Here is a 20,772-nt window from a genome sequence, read left to right on the forward strand (position 1 = left end):
GGAGAAGCCTTAGCACTGATCAGTTGTGTTGTTAAAGTGTGAAGTATGGAACCTTGCTCAGATGGGGAAGCCTTAGCATTGAACGGTTGTGTTGTTAAAGCGTGAAGTATGGCCGGAGAATGTTGGCTGGACACAGCAGAAAACAATGTGGAGGCCAAAGAGGTTATGCTTAGCTTAGGGCCATCCAAGATGACTTTACCAGACGGAAGCTCTACAGGGATGGATCTTGGACCTCCTTGGGCCTACATTGACATGCACAAAGTTATCTCCTGTTTCCTCCCCAAGATATGAAAAGGATGTCAACAGAAATGTATGAACATTAACAATAAAGTTGCCCAGCAACCACAATTTCCACAATTCTCCAAGAAGCCACCTTCTATTCTTAGTTAATAGTGGATGGCAGTTAGATTGTGACCTCGGAGTTCGATCAGCCAATGGAAGAGCTGTTTACGAGGCCTGATTTGCAAAGGAGAGGTTAGAAAAGAGCAGGAAGGAACCTTGGAAACCATCTGGTGCAGATTTCTGATCCATTCTACTCTGGACACAGTAGAAGTCAATGGGATCTCCATAGATTGGCAGGTGACCAAGGTATGTTCATGCTTTGAAGTCACCTGCCAACTTATGGTGATCCCATTAATTTCATTGGATTTCTTTGGCAAGGAATATTGAGAGGTGGTTGGTCAATCAGATGGCTTTGTAGCCTCTTTCTAATTACTTTCTAATTACTTATCAAAGCTAAATGGGCCGGCAGAACCTTGGATAATAAGGAGGGATTAAGGAGAAACCTATTAAACCTCAAATTAGGTTATGATTTTACAAATTAAGCACCAAAACATCATGTTATACAAAAAAATTGACAGAAAAAGTAGTTCAATACTAGGCATGTCCGATCAATGAAAAAAATGTTTCAATTCTCGTTTCTAAAGTAGGGGGCACTGGCGCTTCGATATAGAAAGTATTTCCGATTTTTTTCACCCAAACATTTCGGATATTTCCGAAAATTCGTAATGATTCTAAATGTTTCTAAAATGGGGAACGCGCATGCGCAATTGCTACACACCGGGCTTGTATGGCAATCTTCCATGTGGACGCAGAGGACGTTAGCCCCCACCTTTGCATCCATCGTGGAAGCTTCTGATTGGCTGGGGAGCGGCAGCCTTTTAGGCTGTGCTAAGCTCCCATTCAAGGTAGGTTGCAGAAACAAAAAATTAAAAAAAAATATTTTTAAAAAATATATTTTAAAAAAATGGGGGGGGGGAATTAACGAAACATTAAGAGACAATTAGAGAATGGGTCAACAATGGTTTGAATTACATTGCTGGTTGCGCTGTGAGACAATGTCTCGGAATGCGTATCAAAAAGCGAGAACAATCCGAAATAATTCCGATATACGATTCAAAACGATTTTTGGACATGTCTATTCAATACATAGCAATGTTATGTTGTAATTACTATATTTATGAATTTAGCACCAAAATATCATGATATATTGAAAACATTGACTACAAAATTGCATTGGATAATCCAGAACCTTGGATAAGTGAGACTACTGTATGCTTCCAGCAAAGGAAAACATAAATCTGAAAAGCAAACCTATAAGAGACATCGACATATATAATGGGACGAGAATCCACATATTTTAGCATCCACAAGGGATCCTGGAACCACTCCCCAAGAAATAGCAAAGGATCGAGCCGTGGCGCGGTTGGTTAGTAGCCAGCTGCAATAAATCACTACTGACCAGGAGGTCATGAGTTCAAAGCCAGCCCGGGTCAGAGTGAGATCCCGACCATTCATAGTCTAGCTTGCTGTTGACCTATGCAGCCCGAAAGACAGTTGCATCTGTCAAGTAGACAGATAAAGGTAAAGATTTCCCCTGACGTTGTCCAGTCGTGTCCGACTCTGGGGGTTGGTGCTCATCTCCATTTCTAAGCTGAAGAGCTGGCGTTGTCCGTAGACACCTCCAAGGTCCTGCCTGAGCGGTACCTATTGATCTACTCACATTTGCATGTTTTTGAACTGCTAGGTTAGCAGAAACTGGGGCTAACAGCGGGCGCTCACTCCGCTCCCCAGATTTGAACCTGCAACCTTTTGGTCTGCAAGTTCAGCAGCTCAGTGCTTTAACTCACTGCGCCATCAGAGGCTAATTTAACAAAATTATGACACCATAAAACCTTCCAATAAGGAAATACTCCATCAAGGGCTCAGTGTCACAAGCGGACGGTGAAGCGGCCGGAATCGAGCATACCCTCATGAAAGCCAGAAACTGGAATGTTAAATTGCCTCTGTGTCTATCTATATATGTCGTATGTCTAATGCAGGGGTCCCCAAACTTTTTAAACAGGGGGCCAGTTCACGATCCTTTGGACCATTGGAGGGCCGGACTATAGTTGACCACCAAGCAATAATAATAATAATAATAATAATAATAATAATAATAATAATAATAATAATAATAATAATAATAATAATTTAAAAAAAAGAGGGTTGGAAGAGTCCCCTTGGGCCATTGAATCCAACCCCCTTCTGCCTTTGTGCACCAAAAGCACAAGCAAAGCACCCCAGACATATGGCCTCTCCGCCTCAATGATAACAATAATAACAATAATAACAATAATAATAATAATAATAATAATAATAATAATAATAATAATAATATAAAGAGGGTTGGAAGAGTCCCCTTGGGCCATTGAGTCCAACCCCCTTCTGCCTTTGTGCACCAAAAGCACAAGCAAAGCACCCCTGACAGGTGGCCTCTCCGCCTCAATGTTAATAATAATAATAATAATAATAATAATAATAATAATAATAATAATAGTTAGAAGAGGAGAACCCTTGAGTCATTTAGCCCAACCCCTTTCTGCCCTTGTGCCATGGGGGGCCGGATAAATGGCTTCGATGGGCCGCATCCGGCCCCCGGGCCTTAGTTTGGGGACCCCTGGTCTAATGGCACTGAATGTTTGCCATGTATATGTGCATTTTGATCTGCCCTGAGTCCTCTTCGGGGTGAGAAAGAAGGGGGAAATATAAATTAAATACATAAATAAACTAGCTGTGCCTGGCCACGCGTTGCTGTGGCAAAGTGGTGGTGGTATTGGTTAAAAATTGTTGTGTAATTTTTATTTGACGTTATTTGTATTTTTTTAATTAATTTTATTGTAAGTTATCTTTTTATTTATTATATTTTATTATTTTCTTTTATTATTTTTAGTTATTTTCTGTTATTATAGTATTTTATTGTATTAATCTTTTAGTGTTTTTTATTATTTTTTATTGGGTTGCTAGGAGACCAAGTTGGAGGAGCTTAGCCTTCTAACTGGCAGCAATTGGATAAAAGCAATTATTCCTCTCTCTCTAATTAGGACTTTATTTTTCTTTTCTTTTTGTTGTATCAACCTAGAAGCGTGGATGATGGGTTGTGTTGTCAAATTTCGAGGTTGGGGGGGCTGTAGTTTTGTTGTTTTGTCTGTCGCCGTGATGTCATCACTCTTTTATATATATAGATAGCAAGGGCTCGCTGTATTTAATTGATTAATATGTGAAAAGCCTAAGAGAACAGCTATCATTGTTTTCCAAAACTGTCCCAAGTAGCTAGGAGGTTGGCCCCCTGGTACATCTGCTTGACCACTTTACACAGTGGCCACGATCTCATCTTGGAACATTTGCTCTCCTTCATTGTAAAGATCCCGAGAGAGAGAGCAGGAGAGACGGGGAAACGTGGAACGCTCTCCCAAGAAGGCAGCCTAATTCCTCCCGCTGCCACCAATTTCGCAAGACTGTAAGCTACAAGGCTCCTTTTCTTCCGCTTCATCCCATTAGTCCCACTAATACCCCTGTGTATTGCGCTAAGCAATTCTTCTGCCTTGTTGGTAGGAGAGAGGATCATAATGCTGAGTTTTGCTTCTGCCTGAAAGGATTTAATCCCCACAGCTCCGTTCGACGTGAGTCAGCCCTTGCGTTTTGAAACAGGGAAGCTGCGAAAGACAGGATAACTTTTTCCCTGACACAGAGACATCGGAAACTTTGCCACACTCGGGGGGCCTGCTTGGCTACCCCAGGGACACTTTGATCGAGGAGGAACGCAAAAACCATCTAATCCGACTGGGAGTCTCCTTCTCATATAGAATTGACTGTTTAGCATTTGGCGATAAATGTCCCATGAAGCATAATGGAGTTTATTCATGTTTGGATTAACCCAAATGGACTGCTGTTCTCTAGATAGGACCCTGGGAAGCTGCCTGATTTGGACTCAATTGGCTCAACATCACTGAGAGCAGGATTTAACAAAGTGGTGGCAACAGCGCCAGGACTGGAAGCCATTTCCCTACAAACCCAGGGCTCACTGCACACTATATCAAGGACTCAACACACTTTATAGAAAAGATCAGCAACCTCAATCTAAGCACCAATGACATCCTGATCAGCTTCGATGTGGTGTCCCTATTTACCAAAGTCCCAGTAGCTGACACCCTCACACTAATCAAACAAAACTTCCCAGAAGACATCACAGCCTTGTTTCACCATTGCCTCACCACTAGCTACTTTCAGCGGGACACTGGATTCTATGAACAGAAGGATGGGGTGGCCATGGGGAGCCCTCTCAGCCCAGTTGTAGCAAATTTCTAGACATGTCCAAAAAATCATTTTGAATTGTATATCGGAATTATTTCGGATTGTTCTCGCTTTTTGATATGCATTTCGAGACATTGTCTCACAGCGCAACCAGCAATGTAATTCGAACCATTGTTGGCCCATTCTCTAATTGTCTCTTAATGTTTCGTTAATTTTTTTCCCCCATAACATTTTTTAAAATATATTTTTTAAAAAATATTTTTTTAAAAATTGTTTCTGCAACCTACCTTGAATGGGAGCTTAGCGCAGCCTAATATGGCTACCGCTCCCCCGCCAATCAGAAGCTTCCACGATGGACGCAAAGGTGGGGGCTAACGTCCTCTGCGTCCACATGGAAGATTGCCATACAAGCCCAGTGTGTAGTGATTGCGCATGCGCGTCCGCCATTTTAGAAACATTTAGAATCATTATGAATTTTCGGAAATATCCGAAATTTTTGGGTGAAAAAATCGGAAATACTTTCTATATCGAAGCGCCAGCGCCCCCTACTTTAGAAACGAGAATTGAAACATTTTTTTCATCGATCGGACATGCCTACAAATTTCTATATGGAATACTTTGAAAAACAGGCCCTAGAAACAGCACCAATAAAGCCAACTGTTTGGTTCAGATACATAGATGACACCTTCACAATTTGGAGCCATGGAGAGGAAGAACTCAGCAAGTTCCTGGACCATCTGAACAGCATCCATCCAAACATCCAATTCACCCTGGAAAAAGAAAAGGAAGGAAAACTGCCATTTCTAGATGTTCTGGTCATCCGCAAACCCAATCAACAATTGGGCCACACAGTTTACAGAAAACCTACGCACACAGATAGATGCCTTCATAAAAACTCCAACCATCACCCAAGTCAAAAAAGGAGCACAATCAAAGCCCTGACAGACCGTGCACAAAGAATCTGCGAACCTCACCTCCTCCAAGGTGAACTCAACCACCTAAACTGGGCTCTACAGGCCAATGGAGACTCCACCACGGACATCAGAAGAGCTGCAAGGCCAAGAACAAGCCATGAGAGGAAAGACAAAGATCCACCCAGAGGAAAGGTGTTCTTACCATACATCAAGGGAACCACTGACCGCATAGGCAAACTGATGAAGAAGCACAACCTACAAACTATCTACAGACCCACCAAGAAAATCCAACCAATGCTACGGTCAGCGAAGGACAAGAGGGATCCTCTCTCCTCTGCAGGAGTCTACCGGATACCATGCAGCTGTGGACAAGTCTACAGAGGGACCACCAAACGCAGCAGCATGGCCCAAACACGGGTCAAAGAACATGAGAGGCACTGCAGACTCACTCAACCAGAGAAATCAGCCATAGCAGAGCACAAGATGAACCAGCCTGGACACAGGATATTATTGGAGAACACAGACATGCTGGACCACTCCAACAACTATCATGTCAGACTACACAGAGAAGCCATTGAAATCCACAAGCAATTTCAACAGAAAGGAAGAAACCATGAAAATGAACAAAATCTGGCTACCAGTATTACAAAACTCTAAAATCAAAACAGTAGATGGGAACCAACACTCTGAGGGCACAGCTAATGACTGAACAAAGGATGCCCCCAAGCAAGAGACAAAAACCTTTCCAATGCTAATTAGGGTGATTAACTGAAACATTAATGCTGGCTTCCCAGTGACAAAGGACTCTTGCCACACCCTGGACTCTCCACAGATATATATTCTTTCCTTTCCTTACTTAGTTTATCCATACCTCACAACCTCTGAGGATGCCTGCCATAGATGTGGGCGAAACGTCAGGAGAGAATACTTCTGGAACATGGCCACACAGCCCGAAAGACATACAACAACCATTTCCCAACATTTTCCCACTCTGAAATGCAACTAGGAGATGCTTGACATACCTCACGCCTCTGAGGATGCCTGCCATAGATGTGGGCAAAACATCAGGAGAAAATACTTCTGGAACGTGGCCATACAGCCCGTGATTCCGGCCATGAAAGCCTTCGACAACAATGCTTGACATTACTTCTATTTTTGGTTTCAGCCAAGGTTTATTTGAAGAGTATTTGGAGGCCACAGGTCAACAAAAGTCAACATCAACACCGAAATACAACACCGCTTGAGCTCTGCGAGTGCAGCATTTTTCCTGTGATTCCGGCCATGAAAGCCTTCGACAACACGTGCTTGACATTACTTCTATTTTTGGTTTCAGCCAAGGTTTATTTGAAGAGTGTTTGGAGGCCACAGGTCAACAAAAGTCAACATCTACACAGAAATACAACACCGCTTGAGCTCTGCGAGTGCAGCATTTTTCCTGTGATTCCCGCCATGAAAGCCTTCGACAACACATGCTCTATTACTTCTATTTTTGGTTTCAGCCAAGGTTTATTTGAAGAGTATTTGGAGGTCACAGGTCAACAAAAATCAACATCGACACTGAAATACAACACCGCTTGAGCTCTGTGAGTGCAGCATTTTTCCGAATTAAGCAGTGAGTGTTTGATGATCGGAACATCCGTAGAGATACCAAGGTGCTTGTTTACAAAGCCACTGTCCTTCCAACCCTACTATACACCTGCGAAACGTGGACGGTCTACAGACGTCACAATTCCTGGAGCAATTCCATCAGCATTGCCTCGGAAAAATCCTGCCAATCTCTTGGGAAGACAGGCGGACAAATGTCAGCGTGCTGGAAGAAGCAAAGACCACCAGCACTGAAGTCATGCTCCTGTGCCATCAACTCGGCTGGACTGGCCACGTTGTCCGAATGCCTGATCACCGTCTCCCAAAGCAGTTACTCTACTCCGAACTTAAGAATGGGAAACGTAATGTTGGTGGGCAGGAAAAGAGATTGAAAGATGGGCTTAAAGCCAACCTTAAAAACTGTGGCATAGATACTGAGAACTGGGAAGCCCTGGCCCTTGAGCGTCAGCTGTGACCAGCAGTGCTACGCAGTTCGAAGCGGTACGAATGGAGGGCTTAAGGGAGAAACGTGCCAAGAGGAAGGCGCGTCAAGCCAACCCTGACCGGGACCGCCTTCCACCTGGAAACCAATGTCCTCACTGCAGGAGAACATGCACCTACAGACCCACTCCCAAAACACCAGAAATGGAAGGAAATCGCCCTCAACCTACGAGGGATCGCCTAAATACTAGTTGAACTCTTAAAGAACTTGGGCTACATTTCCCTCTCTCTTGGTTAAGGAGAATTTCAGGTAGGGAATGTCAGGTTATGAACCTATTCTGCTTTGGTTGGATCTTACCTGGAATATTACATCAGGTTATGGGCACCACATGCTATAATGTGCCTAGAGATGGGTGGCTGGGATGGTAAAAGATCTGGAACCAATACCCAGCAAGGAACAGTTTAGGAAGTTAGACATGTTTCACTTGGAGAACAGAAGATTGAGAAGTGATATATGATAGTCATCTCCAATCCAAACAGAATCTATATATATAAAAGAGTGATGGCATCAGGGCAGCGGACAAAACAACAAAACTACAGGCCCCCCAACCTCGAAATTTGACAACACAACCCACCATCCACGGCTCTAGGTTGATACAACAAAAAGAAAAGAAAAATAAAGTCCTAATTAGAGGTAGAGGAATAATTGTTTTTATCCAATTGCTGCCAGTTACAAGGCTAAATTCCACCCACTTGGTCTCCTAGCAACCTACTCAGCCCAGGGGACAGGCACAAGAGTTTGGAGAGACCCCTAAGGGCCATCCAGCCCAACCCTTTCTACTATGCAGCAGGACACAATCCAAGCATTCACAACACATGGACAATGTATAAATACTATACAATACTACACAGGGACATAGACCCCCTCTACCCTCACCACTTTCACAGTACACAAACAACCAAATGCATACTAAACATAAAGACAACCATATAACAGACATTCAATACCACCACTACCTCAACAAGTTCTCACCAACACCACCAGACAACGCCATAGCAACGCGTGGCCGGGCACAGCTAGTATGCTATAGAACAGTGGTTCCCAACCTGTGGTCCATGGACTACCAGTTGTCCCCAAGAACTAAAGTATTGTCCGTGGCCTCCCCATTATTACGAGAGCAACTGGTCTCGTGAAACCCTCTTATAGTGCCGAGGCAATGGGGATGTTGGGAGGCTGTCTACCCATGAGATGCATGACAACAAGCCTCCTGACTGCTGCTTCTCCTCCTCCTCCCGTTCCATGTGACGCCTGGATCGGGGGTGCCTTGGTGTCTTTGCTTTTAGGTCTGCTCCTGGGGTTATTTGGGATGCTGATTCAGAAAATGGCATTGGATAGACCACACCAGCTCTAGATTATTAAATATGGTTTTCTGTGGGCGAGCAGATGGCGACTACTGGATGGCATATGTTCTGTATCAGAAACTAGAGCTGATGTGGTCTATCCAATGCAAATTTCTGAATCAGCACCCCAAATAACCAAACTGAATCTAAAATTGACCAAAAACTGATTCATAACCCTTTTGGTACTAATGTTGGACAGTGGTCCCTGGTCCAAGTGGTCCCTGGTCAAAAAAAAAAAAAAGGTTGGGAATCTGCTATACACAGTGGAGTGAGCTTGTTTTCTGTTCCTATAGAGCAGGGGTCCTCAAACTTTTAAAGCAGAGGGCCGGTCCACAATCCTTCAGACTGTTCAGGGGCCGAATTATCATTTTTAAAAACCCGAACAAATTCCTATGCACACTGCATATGTCTTATTTGTAGTGCAAAAAAGAAAGAAAGAAAGAAAGAAAGAAAGAAAGAAAGAAAGAAAGAAAGAAAGAAAGAAGAAAAAAAGAAAAAGAAAGAAAAATACAATATTTAAAAAGCCAGCTGCAACAAATCACTCTGACCAAGAGGTCATGAGTTCGAGGCCAGCTCTGAGCTGCATTTGTCTCTGTCTTTGTTCTATGTTAAAGCATTGAATGTTTGCCTTATATGTGTAATGTGATCCGCCCTGAGTCCCCTTCGGGGTGAGAAGGGCGGAATATAAATACTGTAAATAAATAAATAAATAAATAAATAAACACAAACCGATCAGGATTTCAATGGGAAGTGTGGACCTGCTTCTGGCCAACAAGATAGTCAAGTTAATTAGGATTATTGTTGTTGTGTGCCTTCAAGTCATTTCAGATTTTGGGCGAGCCTAAGTCAAAAATTTATTTATTATTTATTTATTTATCTACTACATTTATATCCTGTCCTTCTCACCCCAAAGGGGACTCAGAGCGGCTTACAATTTATATGTATATACAATATATTATTAGCATAGAACAATATTAGCATTATATATTACTACTAGCTGTGCCCAGCCACACGTTGCTGTGGCGAAGTATGGTGGTATGGCAAATAAAGTATTGAGGAATTGGTGGTAGTTAAGGTAAAGGGTAAAGGTGTGGAGTCCAGATAATCCAGTTAAAGCAGATAATATAAGATTATATGGGTTATATAGGTGTGTGGAAGGGCCTTGAGTCTACACTGCCATATAATCCAGTTCAAATCTGATAATTTGTATTTTATAGGCAGTGTGGAAGAGGCCTAAGTGAGGCCTAACTCTGCCTGTCCCCTGGGTGAGTAGGTTGCTAGGAGACCAAGTGGGCGGAGCTTAGCCTTCTAACTGGCAGCAATTGGATAATAACAATTATTCCTCTCCCTCTAATTTGGACTTTATTTTTCTTTTCTTTTTGTTGTATCAATCTAGAGGCATGGATGATGGGTTGTGTTGTCAATTTTTGAGTTTGTGGGGTGTTTAGTTTTGTTGTTTTGGCGGTAGCCAGGATTCCATCACTCTTTTATATATATAGATATTGAATTATACCACTATACTGCAATATTATTAGTAATATTACATGTAATATATAATATATAATTAATATTATTATACGATATTATTAGTATTACATTGTATTACATTATCATATTACTATCAATATTATATGTATTATATTATTAAAACTGATATAAAAATATTATATTATAAAACTGAGGGCCTTAGTTTGGGGACCCTTGCTATAGAGTGTAGGACACAAACCAACCGATTCAAATTACAAGAAAAGATTCCACCTAAGCATTAGGGATATGTTTTTGAATGTGTGCCTTGGAGAATGATCCTGAAAAGCATCCTATTTACACCTATTTACACCTACACAGGTATTTACACCTGTGTAGGCCATCAACAAGATTCTTGCCGATGAAGTACGTTGACAAAGTTCCTAAAAATAGGATCCCGGTGACATCAGTGCTATAAAAGAGAAATGTACCTTCCCCATGGATCGAGGTATCCATTAGGCTGAGCAAATATGTTCTCGTCCTGACTGTTTAATTCAATTTTGATTGATCCTTCCACACGCAAAGGGGAAAGTGAAAACAGGGCTTGCGACACAGACTTGCTGAAATGCAACCCATAAAAAAGGTACGTGCGTGTTCACTGCCATGGGCTTGGGCTTTCTTTTTTTAATCTCAGTGTTTGGTTCCACGTGAGATCTGCCTTTATTTACTTCCATAAACCCTTTCCCAAAAGTTTGTTTCTCTGATTTGACAACTCTTCGTGTTTCTCGGATTGGACAACTCTTTCCTTTTAATTGTGCCAATTGGTTTTCTTTAGTCCCCAGTCCCATTTAGGCGGCATCCCCTCCTCCTAGGCGTCCTCCTTGGAAACCATATTGCTCAAGGTGGTGACTGTGCTCGAGTTCTCTCACTGTTTGCTGCACATCAAGGATTCTGATTTCAAGTCTGGACACCGCCTCCATTAAGGAATCAAGGATGCTCTTCCACTTGGTAAGGCTGTCCATGGCATCTTTCTGTAAGCACTGCAGGTCTTTCTTCATCCACTCCTCCCTCACATCCATCTTTAGTTCTCGCTGTGGCTTCTTAGAATCCATGGCATATTGGTTGCATGCTCACAAGTTAACATGGAGATGGCCCAGGCTGTGGACCAGGCAAGGCCACCCAAGATCTCTTCCCCACTGACTTAATGGAGCTGGTTGATGACAAGTAGATCTCAGCTAGGAGATTGTGACCTCAGAGTTAGATACACTCAGAGTTTAAAACCTTGGTCAAGTGGTCCCTGGTCAAAAAGGGTTGGGAACCACTGTTCTAGATGATGTAGACCAGGGAAGAATGATTTGATCTTGTGAAAAATTCAGGATTTCTTTAATATTGGAAACATGATCCCACTGAAAACTTTTTGTTCTAGATGCAAGCAAGTGTGAACATGGTGAGGCTATTTCGTCTGTACTCCTCTATAGCACCTCCTGGGCCAACACTTGACATCTTCTACTAAAGTACAAGGGGTTACGTTCCAGGACCACCCTTAAAAAGTGAAAATCCGTGTACGGATGCTATATTTGTGTTGTTTGTATGAGGGTTGAATGAAAAGTAATGCTTCCACCTTCGTAACCTCAACAGATGGCAGTCCTGGTATGCGGCAGGTATTGGCTTGTTAAGTAGACTCTCCTCTATAGTTCAATTTGGCGGAAAGCCTTAGCATTGAACGGTTGTGTTGTTAAAGTGCGAACTATGGAACCCTGCGCAGATGGGGAAGCCTTAGCATTGAACGGTTGTGTTGTTAAAGTGCGAAGTATGGAACCCTGCGCAGATGGGGAAGCCTTAGCATTGAACGGTTGTGTTGTTAAAGCACGAAGTATGGAACCCTGTGCAGACGGTCAGCCAATGCGACTTAACCAACGTGCAGTCATTGAATTCTTGACAGAAGAAAGTGTCACCCTAAAGGAGATTCATCAGAGAATGCAGCTGTTTATGATGATTGTGTTGATGTGAGTCCTGGGTGTTGTTGGGCAAGTAAGTTGAAAGATGTTGAGGTGGGAACATCTGACTTGCATGACAAACAAAGAGTTGGGTCATCCAATTGCCAAGCAAAGCAATAATGTGACCCACACGTTCTTGTGATATGCCGATTATGCTTGACATTTCTCTCTAAGTGATACGACGATCGTACTGAATCAATCTGTCAACCTTTTGCTTGTGAAACTCGGTAGTTGCTGTCACAGGACAAAGAGTTCTTTGTTTGTCACGCAAGTCAGAGAATATTTTGATAAATCAAATGCAGAAATAATCCTTAGAATGTGCTCTTTAACGACCACTATTCACTTTTCCACATCATCACCAGACAATTGGATACATTTCTGCCAACGATGAACAAGTTTTCTGAAGCAGTCACAGAAAAAGTCGACACTCTGTTTCCACAACCAGCGTCTCACAGTTCTCTCAACGTCTTCATCAGAAGCATAATAATGTCCATGCAGATCTTCTTTCATTATTGGGAACAGATGGATTATCTGGTGAATCTCCTTTGTGGTGAAACCTTCTGCTGTCAAGAATTCAATGACTACACGTTGCTTAAGTCGCATTGAGCGACCGTCTGCACAGGGTTCCATACTTCGCGCTTTAACAACACAACCGTTCAATGCTAAGGCTTACCCATCTGTGCAGGGTTCCATACTTCGCGCTTTAACAACACAACCGTTCAATGCTAAGGCTTACCCATCTGTGCAGGGTTCCATACTTCGCGCTTTAACAACACAACCGTTCAATGCTAAGGCTTACCCATCTGTGCAGGGTTCCATACTTCGCGCTTTAACAACAGAACCGTTCAATGCTAAGGCTTACCCATCTGCACAGGATTCCATACTTTGCGCTTTAACAACAGAACCGTTCAATGCTAAGGCTTACCCATCTGCACAGGGTTCCATACTTCGCACTTTAACAACACAACCGTTCAATGATAAAGCTTCCCCGTCTCCACAGGGTTCCATACTTCACACTTTAACAACACAACCGTTCAATGCTAAGGCTTCCTGCCAAATTGAACTGTAGAGGAGAGTCTACTGAACAAGCCAGTACCTGCTACATACCAGGACTGCCATCTGTTGAGGAGTTACAAAGGTGGAAGCATTACTTTTCATTCAACCCTCGTAACATCACATCACTTCCTGTTTCAGGGTTCATCTTAAAATAGCCATTGTTAGTGGGAAGGTTCTGTGAAATGGACATTTGGGTCACTGGAGATATTTTTCAATGTGAAATTAACACTGATCCAGCCACTTGAGGTTCCTTCAGAAACTGGGCCGGAAGTTGAAAATAGGAAATATAAAAGGTGGATAAACCAACCATCTCTCAAGCTGTGTCTCTCTCTTTCCTTCCAAACACAGTGTGTCTGTCTGTCAGTCTGCGAATGAAGATGTGAAGAAAAGCGAGACCAAAGATTTCAATCCAGCCCTGTTTCCAGCACCATTTTCATTTCAGATTGCGGCCCACAGCTGAAGAGTAGACGACTTTATTAGGAGCAAATGGCACAGCGGTCTGCTGATGGGGGAAATCGTGCTTCCTGACATTTATAGATATTTCTCAGCGAGATACGGCAGAATATTGGGGGAAATGAAACAGATTACATAAAGAAGGTAATGCAGAGCAATTTCAAGGAAAGAGTCAAAGGACCATATAATTCAACATTTATATAGACAAGGCTTCAAGGGAGATGTTAGGAAACATAAAAACAGAACAGGGAGCCGGAACGGAGAAACTTTTCCTTTTCCTGGGATGCATTGGCTGCTTTCGCCTGCAAGAAATACTTCTATGATGTGATGAATGGATTGAATGAATTGTACAAGGGTTGAATGAAAAGTAATGCCTCCACCTTCATTACTTGGGTTTGGATGGGAGTATTTTAATCAATCAAACGCAGAAATAATCCTTAGAACGTGCTCTTTACCACTTTTCACTTTCCCACATCATCACCAGACAATTGGATACATTTCTGCCAACGATGAACAAGTTTTCTGAAGCCGTCACGGAAGAAGTCGACACTCTGTTTCCGCAACCAGCGTCTCACAGTTCTCTTAACATCCGATCGCCAAGCAAAGCAATAATGTGACCCACACGTTCTTGTGAAATGCCAATTATGCTTGACATTTCTCTCTGAGTGATACGACGACCGTCCTGAATCCATCTGTCAACTTTTTGCTTGTGAAACTCGGTGGTTGCTGTCACAGGACGTCCAACTCTTTGTTTGTCACGCAGGTCAGATGTTCAACATCTTTAAACTTACTCGCCCAACAATGCACAGGACTCACATCAACACAATCACCCAAAACAACTTGCATTCTCTGATGAATCTCCTTTGGGGTGACACCTTCTGCTGTCAAGAATTCAATGACTGCACGTTGCTTAAGTCGCACTGACCAACCTGTCGCAGCTAGCAAATTGGGTTTCAAACTCTTAACCTCTTCTGCAGAAGTTGCACCCTCGTCCAATGAGAAAAACCCTAAAACAACTGTCCTTTGGAAAAGAAAGATTTATATAAACAAAACATACAAAACACAGTCCTTTGCTTTTATCAGCAGCAAAAACAAAGCTTTCTTATCTTCAAGCTTTAACCTTTCTGGTTTCTGGACTCTCCGTCTTCAAACCTCTTCAAACCTCTCTTCGGTTCCACTTCAGTAGCTTTTCAGCAGCAATACCATCTTTGCCACCATCACAAGCATCTTCATATTCACTTTCACATAACACAAACACCACACCTCAACACTCCTCTCCATCACTCTAACACAAGACTTACTCCGTCTCTATTAATAGCCCTCAGTCTTAAGCAGGTGTCTTGACTGATGGTCAAACATAGATGGGACATGATTCTTGCAAACACTTATTCATTTTCACATAAGAAATGACCCAAATAATATAAAACTCTGACACAACCGTCTGCACAGGGTTCCATACTTCGCACTTTAACCAACACAACCGTTCAATGCCAAGGCTTCCCCGTCTGCGCAGGGTTCCATACTTCGCACTTTAACAACACAACCGTTCAATGCTAAGGCTTCCCCGTCTGCACAGGGTTCCATACTTCGCACTTTAACAACACAATCGTTCAATGCTAAGGCTTCCCCATCTGCGCAGGGTTCCATACTTCGCACTTGAACAACACAACCGTTCAATGCTAAGGCTTCCCCGTCTGCACAGGGTTCCATACTTCGCACTTTAACAACACAACCGTTCAATGCTAAGGCTTCCCCATCTGCGCAGGGTTCCATGCTTCGCACTTTAACCACACAACCGTTCAATGCTAAGGCTTCCCCATCTGCGCAGGGTTCCATACTTCGCACTTTAACAACACAACCGTTCAATGCTAAGGCTTCCCCGTCTGCGCAGGGTTCCATACTTCGCACTTTAACAACACAACCGTTCAATGCTAAGGCTTCCCCGTCTGCGCAGGGTTCCATACTTCGCACTTTAACCACACAACCGTTCAATGCTAAGGCTTCCCCATCTGCGCAGGGTTCCATACTTCGCACTTTAACAACACAACCGTTCAATGCTAAGGCTTCCCTGTCTGCGCAGGGTTCCATACTTCGCACTTTAACAACACAACCGTTCAATGCTAAGGCTTCCCCATCTGCGCAGGGTTCCATACTTCGCACTTTAACAACACAACCGTTCAATGCTAAGGCTTCCCTGTCTGCGCAGGGTTCCATACTTCGCACTTTAACAACACAACCGTTCAATGCTAAGGCTTCCCTGTCTGCGCAGGGTTCCATACTTCGCACTTTAACAACACAACCGTTCAATGCTAAGGCTTCCCCATCTGCGCAGGGTTCCATACTTCGCACTTTAACAACACAACCGTTCAATGCTAAGGCTTCCCTGTCTGCGCAGGGTTCCATACTTCTCACTTTAACAACACAACCATTCAATGCTAAGGCTTCCCGCCAAATGGAACTGTAGAGGAGAGTCTACTTAACAAGCCAGTACCTGCCGCAGACCAGGACTGCCATCTGTTATGAAGGTGGAGGCATTACTTTTCTTTCAACCCTCGTACATTAGTTATCCTAAACTTTTGGAGAAAGAAAGGAAGGAAGGAAGGAAGGAAGGAAGGAAGGAAGGAAGGAAGGAAGGAAGGAAGGAAGGAAGGAAGGAAGGAAGGAAGGAAAGAATGAATGAAAGAAAGAAAGAAAGAAAGAAAGAAAGAAAGAAAGAAAGGGAGAGAAGGAGAAAATCTGCTGGTTGTTATTGTCTTTCCATAATTGCTGCTTGTTTGATATTTCTGCATTTGCCAAGCTGTCCTGCCAGACGTGACAGCAGGTCATGGGTTTGGCCATTTGTCTTGTCAAAGTGGCAAATAACGTCTTTTTGCTGAGGAGCACGGTGCTATCTCCTCCCCCCCTCTCGTAAATGTTCCATTTTAGCATTTTCTTTTCCATCGTCGTTCCTCATTTTGTTAGATTTAGATGTGGGAGGGGGGGGATATAGAAGAAACATGAATAGACAGGAAGACAAACCTTTATTCCTACTGATTAATTAATACCGAAATGGGGAAGAACAAAAAAAAAAAGGTCCTCAAAGCACCAAGCAGAGAGGGGTGCCTAATTCCAAAGGTGTTTCCGCAGTGACTTTCCCCCAATGTCATTTGTCATAATTTGACACTGATAAAGAGTTCCTCCAGTGAATGCATCCATACCAAAGCCACGGCGTCATCCTTTTTGGGAAACAATTTCCCACATTTTCCTCTTGGCCTCATTTGCTTTTAGATATCCAAGCCGCCGCTCACCTTGATGCCCTCTCCGCGGTCTCTGATGGTTCCCCGGCCTCCGCCTCCTTCCCGGCACACAGCCATTCACACACAGACTTTCTCGTTCGATGGCAGATTGTAATTTTTGGGCGCTAATCACACGGCGGCTTTGGGATGACAGGAAGGGTCATCGAATCTGCACCGTCTTCTCCTCAGAACTGCTGCTTTTCACTTTGAAGATTGATGTCATTCGTCATCCAGAAATACACCCTTATTAATTAATACGAGGAAGGTGCCCTTGCAGAAAGTCTTGGTCTCACTTGGAACTTGCGGCGGAGGGTTCTTCTTTTCAGATTTGATTTTAAGGTTCTCTCCGCTAACTTTGGAGACTTATGGGTTGATAGGAAGAGAAGAAAAATGGGAGGACAGGTAAGCTAACCTCCCAACTTCATTTGTGGAAAGCGTATTTATACATGTACGAAAAATGCATGGCCTGAAAACCTACACTGAGTTCGGATTGGGCTATAGGTCATGTCCCCCACAATGTGACCTTATTACCTTATTGGGACCCTATGGATTTCACAGGGATTTCTTTGGCATCGGAGGTGGTTTAGCTAGTTCCTTCCTTTGAAATATAGTCTGCAGCACCTGTATTCATTGGTGGTTCTCATCCAAGTACTAACCAAAGCTGACCCTTCTTAGAGTTCAAAATCAGATGGGGTCTGGTGTTTTTAGGTCATTTAAACAGTCTGTTCAGGGCATTTCAACTGTACTTTATTTATTACTAGCTTGGGGACCCAGCGGTGCCCGGGTCTTTTGAGAAACCTGTGTGCCAAGTTTGGTCCACATCTGAAGTTGGCTAGGTTCAGTGCTGTCTGTATAAGGATGAACTACAACTCCCAGAGCCAAAGGACAATCACCCTGAAACCCTACCTGTATGTTCAGTTGGGCATGATGAGGCAGAGTGTCAAGTTTAGTCCAGATCCAACGTCGGCTAGCTTCAGTGCTGTGTGTATAAGCGTGAACTACAACTCCCAGAGCCAAAGGACAGTTACCCCGATACCCTGCCTGTATGCTCAGTTGGGCATGATGAGGTAGTGTGCCAAGTTTGGTCCAGATCCGAAGTTGGGTGAGTTCAGTGCAGTCTGTATAAGGATGAACTACAACTCCCAGAGCTAAAGGACAATCACCCTGAAACCCTGCCTGTATGCTCAGTTGGGCATGATGAGGTAGTGTGCCAAGTTTGGTCCAGATCCGAAGTTGGGTGAGTTCAGTGCTGTCTGTATAAGGGTGAACTACAACTCCCAGAGCTAAAGGACAATCACCCTGAAACCCTACCTGTATGTTCAGTTGGGCATGATGAGGCAGAGTGTCAAGTTTAGTCCAGATCCAACGTCGGCTAGCTTCAGTGCTGTGTGTATAAGCGTGAACTACAACTCCCAGAGCCAAAGGACAGTTACCCCGATACCCTGCCTGTATGCTCAGTTGGGCATGATGAGGTAGTGTGCCAAGTTTGGTCCAGATCCGAAGTTGGGTGAGTTCAGTGCTGTCTGTATAAGGGTGAACTACAACTCCCAGAGGAAGTGAGTGAAGCTACTTGGTTCATCTTCCCCCAATCTGCCCCAGGACGGAAAGGGGTTCATGGTGGTTCTGTGTGCCAAGTTTGGTCAAGTTCCGTCAGTGGCGGGCATCGCAGTGGCCTGTGGGAGTCGTAGCAATTTAAAGTACTACAAATCCCATCACCCATGGTCCTTCTTCCCGCAAATGGCACCAGGACGTAAAGTGTGTCATGAGGGTTAAGCGTGTCAAGTTTGGGCTAGGTCCATCGTTCCTGGTGGTTACAGTGGCCTTTGATAGTGGTGGCCAATCCGAAAGCTGGTACATACCCTCAAACCCACATACAAACATACATACCTGCATACAAACACTGACTTTTATTATATATATAGATATAGATATAGACTAGCTTGGCTACCCGGCGTTGTCTGGATTATTTGAAAAAGTTACTTTTTTAATTGTACAAAATGCATAAGGTGGTGGATTAACTACAACTCACATCATGCCAGGTTAACCCCAAGAAACTCAATCAGTACTTAAAGTTTGTTGGGTAAGTTTGCTCTAGATGCATCATGGGTGGGGTTCAGTGTGCTCTCTGGCTGTAGGGTAAACTACAACTCCCACTATGGTGAGTCAGTCCCTTCAAACCTATCCAGTAGTCATGGGCATTCTGTGTGCCAAGTTTGGACCAAGTCCATCATCGGTGGAGGTCACAGTTTCTCTGGTGGTGAGTGAACTACAACTCCCAGAAAGGAAGGTCAGTTCCCTACAAACTGCTCCAGTAATCAAATTTTGTCGTATCAGGTATGTGTTCCAAGTTTGGTCCAGATCCATCATTGTTTCGGTTCACAGTGCTCTCTGGATGTAGGTGAACTACAACTCCCCCAAATCAAGGTGAATTTCTCCCAAAGATTGCCAGTATCTTTTACTGGTCACGGGGGCTCTCTATGCCAAGTTTGGTCCAATTCCATCTTTGGTGGAGTCCAGAGTGCTCTTAGATTGCAAGTGAACTATACATCCCAGTACCTACAACTCCAAAATGTCCAGGCCAATTCCCCTCAAAACCCACCAGTATTTAAATTTGGGCATATCGGGTATGCACGCCACATTCGGGTATATCGGGTATGCACACCATGTTTGGTCCAGATCCATCATAGTGCGCTCTGGATATAGGTGAACTACAACTCCTATAAATCCCTCCAAAGACCATCAGTATTTTTTCTTGGTCATGGGGGTTCTGTGTGCCAAGTTACAGTAGAGTCTCACTTATCCAAGACTTGCTTATCCAAGGTTCTAGATTATCCAAGGCATTTTTGTAGTCAATGTTTTGGTGCTAAATTCGTAAATACAGTAATTACTACATAACATTACTGCGTATTGAACTACTTTTTCTGTCAAATTTGTTGTATAACATGATGTTTTGGTGCTTAATTTGTTTAATCGGCTTTTCCTGAATCCCTTCTTATTATCCAACATATTCACTCATCCAACGTTCCGCCGGCCCGTTTATGTTGGATGATTGAGACTCTACTGTATATTTATAATCTTATATTATCTGCTTAGAACTGGATTATATGAGGACCCTTCTACACAGCTGGATAAAATGCACACTGGATTATATGGCAGTGTGCAGTCAATATAATCCAGTTCAAAGCAGATAATATGATTATAAATGGGTTATATAGCTGTGTGGAAGGGCCTTGAGTCTACACTGCCATATAATCCAAATCAGATAATCTGTATTTTATAGGCAATGTGGAAGAGTCCTAAGTGAGGCTTAACTCTGCCTGTCCCCTGAGCTAAGTGGGTTGCTAGGAGACCAAGTGGGCAGAGCTTAGCCTTCTAACTGGCAGCAATTGAATAAAAACAATTATTCCTCTCCCTCTAATTAGGACTTTATTTTTCTTTTCTTTTTATTGTATGAACATAGAGGCATGGATGAGGGGTTGTGCTGCCAAGTTTAGTGTTTGTGGGATGTGTAGTTTTGTTGTTTTGTCCTAGGCCGAAATTTCATTACCCTTTTATATATATAGACTAGCTGTGCCCAGCCACGCGTTGCTGTGGTGTTGTCTGGTGGTGTTGGTG

At 43.3% G+C, this 20,772-nt stretch overlaps 2 long non-coding RNA genes across 3 annotated transcripts in view; one reads left to right on the forward strand and one right to left on the reverse strand.

Moving 5' to 3' along the window:
• LOC134293217 (uncharacterized) overlaps positions 1–20,772 on the reverse strand; it is a 291,557-nt gene that overhangs the window by 193,265 nt on the left and 77,520 nt on the right. The window lies entirely within an intron of this gene.
• LOC134293250 (uncharacterized) lies at positions 11,643–17,417 on the forward strand. The gene is made up of 3 exons (XR_010000274.1): positions 11,643–11,823; positions 13,778–14,026; positions 17,150–17,417. It is a non-coding gene; the product is annotated as an uncharacterized LOC134293250 (long non-coding RNA).

Source organism: Anolis carolinensis, unplaced genomic scaffold (assembly GCF_035594765.1).
Source record: "Anolis carolinensis isolate JA03-04 unplaced genomic scaffold, rAnoCar3.1.pri scaffold_7, whole genome shotgun sequence".
Classification (NCBI taxonomy): Eukaryota; Metazoa; Chordata; class Lepidosauria; order Squamata; family Dactyloidae; genus Anolis; species Anolis carolinensis.